The sequence below is a fragment of the Neofelis nebulosa genome, chromosome 8 (genome assembly GCF_028018385.1).
Source record: "Neofelis nebulosa isolate mNeoNeb1 chromosome 8, mNeoNeb1.pri, whole genome shotgun sequence".
Classification (NCBI taxonomy): domain Eukaryota; kingdom Metazoa; phylum Chordata; class Mammalia; order Carnivora; family Felidae; genus Neofelis; species Neofelis nebulosa.
The window spans coordinates 91,563,997-91,571,695 of NC_080789.1; positions in this window are offsets into that span (position 1 = coordinate 91,563,997).

Here is a 7,699-nt window from a genome sequence, read left to right on the forward strand (position 1 = left end):
TCTGACACTACCCAAACATGGCAGAGGAGGAATGACCCATTACTCTGAGTGGGGTGGAGGTTTCTCACGAGATCTCCACTGAAACTGTGGGTAGAAAAGGGGGTTTGTAGCCATTCAGTGGAGATAAATGTCTTGGCTCCTAAGTAGACCTTCTCTGGCATCACCCAGCATGGGAAGTAGGATGCTATGTTAATAGCATCCCAATATCTAAGGGTCCCACTTGGCCTGTATGTTGTCATGAGTAAGGATGGGCTACAATTATTTTTCTGTGGCAAAAACAGGGTAATTAGTGTTTAAAAGTTTTCTGTCTTCCTAGACTCCCCCCTTTCTAGTCCTTTGGCTAGAGAAAGCTGAATTTTACTGGATTTTTTTTCCCACACCACTAACAGTTCCAGGTTGGCAACTTCATCAAAACCAAGCATAGAATATATGGCATAAAGAGAAAACTCAGGGAACTCACCATCATGTTGTTCCTTTTGTCCGAAAGTCCCCACCCAGTCTTCTTTCTTCACACCATCTTCAGGATCTTATTTTTATTTTTTTCAGCATATCTCAGAGATATTATAGGTTGGATTTCAGACCAACACAATAAAGTAAATATCACAGTAAAGTGAATCAAATTAATTTTTTGGTTTCCTAGAACATAATAAAAGTTATGTTTACACTATACTATAGTCTACCAAGTGTGCAATAGCATTATGTCTAGAAAAACAATGTACATACTTTAATTAAAAATACTTTATTGTTAAAAATGCTAACCATCATCTAAGTTTTCAGTGAGTCATACTCACTGATCACAGATCACCCTAACAAATATAATAATAAAGAAAAAAGTTTGAATATTATGAAAATTACCAAAATGCAACACACAGACATGGAATGAGCAAATAATGTTGGAAAAATGGCATCAGTAGACTTGCTCAACCCAGGGTTGAGACAAACCTTCAATCTATAAAATAATGTAATATCCATGAGGTGCAATAAAGCAAAGTGTGATAAGGGTTGCCTGGGTGGTTCAGTCAATTAAGCATCTGACTCTCGACTTCGGCTCAGGTCATGATTTCATGGTTCATGAGTTTGAGCCTCATGTCAAGGTCTGGGCTACTTGGGGTTCTCTCTCTCTCCTTCTCTCTCTCTCTTTCTGCCTCTTCTTTGCTGGCACGCACACTCTCTCTCAAAATAAATAAATAAACTTAAAAAATGTTTAAAATTAAAAAAAATAAAACTAAGAAAAAAAGCAACGTGCAATAAAATGAGGTATGCCTGTGTATTGTCCTAGGATTTTAGTTACATAGTAAGAGGCATAAAGAAAAGTACATGTATTCCATCTTAGTGGAAGTAGTAATCCCTGATTTCTTTTTTTTAAGTTTATTTATTTATTTTGAAAGAGAGAGAGAGAGAGAAAGAGAAGGTGCATGTAAGAGCCAGTAAGCAGGAAAGGGGCAGAGAGAGAGGAAGAGAGAATCCCACCGTGCAGTCTCCATACTGCCAGTGTAGAGCCAGATGCAGGACTCTGTCTCATGAACCATGAGATCACGACCTGAGGTGAAATCAAGAGTTCAATGCTTAACTGACTCAGCCAGCCAGTCACCTCCCCATCCTTGATTTCTTTTTATTAGAGGGATAGCAATTAGTTACTGGAAGTCTGAGCGACTATAAGCTCTCAGAAATTGTCTTTCAACTTGAAACTCTATCTCTTCCAGATACATGGGCAAGGTAACTTGTTTGACAGATCACCTGTGAACACATTCAAATAGGCTGATACATAGCAAATCATGTAAAAACATATCAGTAACACGTACAGTGTTGCATCAGTTTGTGGCCCCTATCCACCATCACTTATACTTCACAGAAGAGATATACCGCACATTTTCAAGACACAAATTTAGGAATTATGAAATTATCCAGGTTCCATCCTCAATTAAATGTGAGCATTTGACCTCAGGCATTGCTCACATGGCAATATCACACACATAGGAACTATAACATGGTGCCTGAGCCACAGTGGCAGCATGTCTCTCATTGAGTGTTGAACTAGAGCTCTCTGTATCCCTAATTCTAAAGGCAGAATTTTTTTCCTGAATAAGTCCAAGCCTCCTGGAGGGTGTCAAGTCACCAACATAAGGGGAAAAGAAAAAAAGAGATTCCGAGCAAACTTTATAAATCTTTGCCAAAATCTCCCACCTACCACTAGCATTGTCCAAATATCCCTGCTAAGTCCACAGCAGCTTTTGTGACTTAGAATTGGGTTTGAAGGTGAAATCTCTTTGGTTCTTCTATAGTTGCCAAAATCAGACCATTCAATGTGGTCACTCTTCCTCACAGCAAAGGAATTTCTATTGCTAAAAGAGTGAAAATTCTTCCTCATGAATTGGTTGATTTGGACAATCTTCTTATGATTTTTTTAAATAATTTTTTTCTTATTTATTAATCAAGATAGTAACTGTGCTTGTCTTAGGATACGAAATGAGTGAAAATAGATTGCCAATATAAATCTATGATTATCTATAATTCTTAAATAAGCATCATCGTATGCTTGCATCATTAATAATTTTATCAGGTATAAAAGTGTGTATTAAATGCATTGCAAATGAATATTAATTATATTCAGCAATTAACTGTTAATTTGAATAACACATGAATATGCTTTCATGCTTTTCAATTCTGACTGATTTGATTTTAAGTACCCATCAAACCATGATATGATTTGAGAATTTTAAAAATTAATCATCCATATTGATAGTTTCAAAAATTTGAGTAAATGTTTTTGTTCTATAATCTTACTTTTTAACTAAACAAAAGTTGCTGCATCAAGTTTTAGTATCATTTTAAAATATGTCCTTGTAGAAGTTACCATAAATGTCGACATTTTCAGCAGCATAAATTTATAGTGACACTGAATTTTTATGACACTATAAAAGTCCCTACTCATGATGACATCTACAGCTGCATTTTCACAGAAATATAAGAATTTGTATTTTAGACATGTGGCTTATCCTATGTGGTTTTTCAAAGAAAGGAAACTGGTGTAAAAATATTTCTGATATCCCCAAACAAGTCAAATATATGTCATGGGGATTTAAATACCTAGTTTCATTCTTTTAATATTTGGCAGCCAAAGAATCTGTATCAGTTACTTTTAAATCAAACTAGTTAGAGAAAAGGAAGGAAGAGTGTAGCTGGAAATTGGATGAGTTCATTAGTGGAAGAAAGAACAGATTTCTACAAAGATAAATGGGTGACTGAAACAAAACTGCTACCATTTAAGTCCCCGGAGACTTCCAGAACTGTTGTCTTGATCTGCCTAATAGTTACAACACTTAGAGAAAATGATAGATATTATATGTAAATCACTTTTTTAGTTTCTTTGAAGTTGAAAAGAGACAATATTTGTTTCAGGGTAAATATAACCAAAATATGTGTAATTTCCTATTTAGGACACAATTACATTTAATAATCTTTAAATTTTCTTGCAGTTAAATCTAATCAAATGCTGGCTGCTGCTTCCTCAAGAATTGGCTAGAAATGTCTCAAAAAGAAATTTCTAAGAGTTATACATTTTATGAACCACTATTTGCTGATCTCAAGTTATCTAGGGGAACAGAAAAATTGTGAGTTCCAGGAATAAAACAACTCTTGGCAGGTTATTCATTCTAAAGGAAAAGTAACTTTATACATGAAGTATTAAAGGGTAAGAAATCTTATTTAATACAGAAGCTGTCCTATCTCACTATTTATCATGAAATTTTCCTAATCTCCATAAGCCTAAGGAAAATGTTTACCCTCCTATTACTACTAAATGGTAATTGCTAATACTGATATGTAAGTCATATATACACATGCAGTATATAATACTATATCCTATACAATGCTACATGAGTAGTATGCAACAATACCATATGCTATATATATAACACCGTAATATATATATATATATATATATATATATATATATATATATATATGTGTGTGTGTGTGTGTGTGCATTAGTGCTATGAAACAAATTTAGAACTTGGCAACTAAAGGTGTTATGTGAACACAAGTTATGAATAGCAGCTTAATTTCATAAAAAAGCAAAGTGTCTAACACAATTATATTGACTGTAGTGTTACACTATCATTTCAAATGTAATCACTTATATCTTATTAATCCTTAGAAAACATGAAACAATTCAACTCTAACATCTTTCTACTATGCTAATGTGAACTTTTATTTTTGGTATGATTTGCTCTTTCTGCTTTTTTGTTTCTCAATTTTAGCATTGTCTCCTTAGGAGACCATCTGTGAACATTCTAGGCTCATACTCACTATCATAGAACTATTTATATTTCTTTCTTAGTTCTTTGCACTTATCTGCTAACTTTTTATCATTTTTTACATGATGGACTATAAGTTTTGCGTGGGCATTAAACATACTACTTAATGCAAAATAGGTATAAAGTTAATATTATAGGTTGGGAGAAAAAAATGAATCTTATCCTTTTAACTAAAATACTTAATATATTCAAATATTATTCTTTCCTTAAAGCTATTAATTATATGATCAATTTTATTATTCTCTCATGTAACAATATTCAATTAATATACAAATTTAATTGAATTATAAACTATATGGTTTTTAAAATAAGTGATTATATGCATATATGTATTAGTAATGATAGATACAATTTATGTAACACTTCCTAAATAATAGGCAAAGTGTTAGGTGTTTTATAATCATTATTTTATATAATCCTCAAAGCACTATTATGGGGTAGATATTATTTTTCATATTTTACATGACAGAATGGTAACCCCTTAGGAGAGAGGGAGAAAAGAAGCAATGTGTGAGAGAGTAAGACAACATAGAATACAGGAAAGGAGAACAAGAGAGAGAGAGAGAAAGAAGGAGAAAGAAAGAGAAAGGAGTGAGAAAGAAATTGGGAGCAGCTACCCTGAACCTTTAAGTGAATAATATCATTTGAGTAAAGAATATAGTTTAAGCCAAGATACAAGGGTGGATTTTGAGGCTTTGTTTGTTTGTTTATTTGTTTTGAGATTGAATATGTATTTCGATTTTCCATTTCTATTTGGGGGGTGGTGGGCAGGTGGGTAAATAGGTGCATATCTTTTCTTCTGAATTTAATAAAATGCTGAGATGAACTTTTACATGTGGATTACATATGGGGAATACATGATTAGTTGAGGGTACAATTTCATTAATTTTTTTTTAAATCTGTATTTATTTTGGAGAGAGAAAGAGACAGAGTGTAAGTGGGGGAGGAACAGAGAGAGAGGGAGACACAGAATCTGAAGCAGGCTCCAGGCTGTCAGCACAGGGCCCAACACAGAGCTTGAACTCATGAACCGTGAGATCATGACCTGAGCCAAAGTCAAACGTTTAACCAACTGAGCCACGCAGGCATCCCACAGGGTACAATTTCACTTCAAACAGTTCTTGGAATTATATTTTAGAAATTGGGTGTTGCTAAGTCACAAATTCTGATTGTCTCTAAAATATTGCAAGTCAGATAGAAATTGTCCACACTACTGTTATGGCATTATTATTTTACAGACTATTGGATGTAATAGCTATAAAGCATTATGAATTCAAATTCACAAAATTGTGGAAGTGTAATAAAATTCTTTATTACATTGCAAGCTTCTATTTTTTTTTTTTTTTCTTCATTACAAAAATGGAGATGTTCTTAGGAAGTGCTGTATTAGAGACGGGGAAAAACTCTGAGCTGTAAATAGAACATTCTACTTAAATGCAAGCAGTAACAAATCTTAGAGGCATAAAAATGTTGAAGATTAAGTGAGTGACTGAAATTTCATATTAAAAATAAATTTTTCCTATTTAGAGTTATTACATGTCTTTGTTTTGTGACAAAATGCCTGGCCATAGATTGGATATGCATCTTGATAGGTAGCTAGCTATTGTAGTAAATAGATGAGTGCATAACAATATGCCATCAGGAAAACATTTCTCCTCTGTGTTTAGGTCTGGGGGATTTCTGCCAATGGCTGTTTGGGAATGTGGCGAGTAATGTGGAAGCTCAGATACTCCAAATCCAATCAATATGGCAGTGATTACAGTCAAAAGTTGAGGGAAAAATTTAACTGTCATTCCAAACCCAATAGATATCTGAATTTTCAGTATTAGGAAAAGCATTTAGGGACAGGAAAGTGATGAAAGGAAACTAAGTCCAAACAGTACATAATCAAGATATCAGGGTTGATTTAAGGAGCTGGAGGTAATACAGATAAAGTTTTCATCTCTTGAAATCAGATCTCCAACAAGCAACATACTTGTACATAGAAATAAAGGAATTCCTCACACCTAATTAAGAGGCCTTCAGAGTTTTAACTGAAGAATCTGTGCCTGTGTAATTTTCATTGGTAAGTGTAGAATGAACTTTCATATTGCCTCGTAGACTTCAGATTGAATAGGATAAATTTAGATTAAAAACTGGGGATAGGCCAGGATTTTGGTGTGTAAAGGGGAGAGCTGAAATGAAACCATCTGTAGTCACCCAGTTAACTGAGAGCTAAGATTTTTATACTAATATGGCTCAATTATTTGACAGTCTGCAGTTTGCACTTATACAAGTTTATTTATTATTCTGGATAGTTTTTTCTCATGATATTAGTTTCAATTGCTGCTGTAACAAATTATCAGTTAGTGGCTTAACATAACACTTATTTATTATCTCACAGCTCTATGGGTCACAAATCCAGTTATACTGTGGCTCAACTTGTTTCTCTTTAGAGTCTGACAAAGTTGAATCAAAGTGTCTATACGATTCAAAGTGTCCATTGCTGTCTGGAGGCTTTAGGGTAGAATGTATTTCTAGGCTCATTCAGGTTATTAGAATCCAGTACCATACAGCTGTAAGACTGAGGTCCCCATCATTTCCTTGTTGGGTTTTTCTCAGCTTCTAAAGGAAGTTCACATTCCATGGTGTATGGGCCTCTTCCTCCCTCCATCTTTAAAGCCAGCAATGGTGGATCAAATTGTTTTCATGCTTTAAATTTCTCTGACACTCCCCTTCCCTGCTTTGGCTTTTATTCCAGCACACCTCTCTGACTCTATGTGAAGAAACTTCTGTTATTTATTTATTTAAGTTTATTTATTTATTTTGACAGAGAGAGAGAGAGAGAGAGAGAGAGAGAGAGAGAGAGAGAGAGAGAATCCCAAGCAGGATGTGCACTGTCATCATGGAGCCTGACCTGGGGTTCAATTTCATGAACTGTGAGTAGTGACCTGAACTGAAATCAAGAATAGGAGATTTAACCAACTGATCCACCCAGGCACTCCAGAAATTTCTGTTTTTAAGGGCTCATGTAATTATACTCTGCACAGCTGGATAATCTCTCCCTCTCTATTTTAATGTTCCTAACTTTGTATATTCAAAGTCCCTTCACAGAAGTACTTAATGTTTGTTTGAATATTAGGGGACAAGATTCTTAGGGAACATCTTTAGAATTTGGCCCACAAAACCCAGGAAGATAAAGCTGCAAATAATTTAATTTTTTTTCTTTTCCCCATGAACTTACTGAATATCTATTTATGTGAAAAACAGACTACCTAACTAACGCTCAAACAATACTGTCCTTATTATAATAGATTGCTCAACTATTTTTTTTTAAATATATGAAATTTATTGTCAAATTGGTTTCCATACAACACCCAGTGCTAATCCCAAGAGATGCCCTC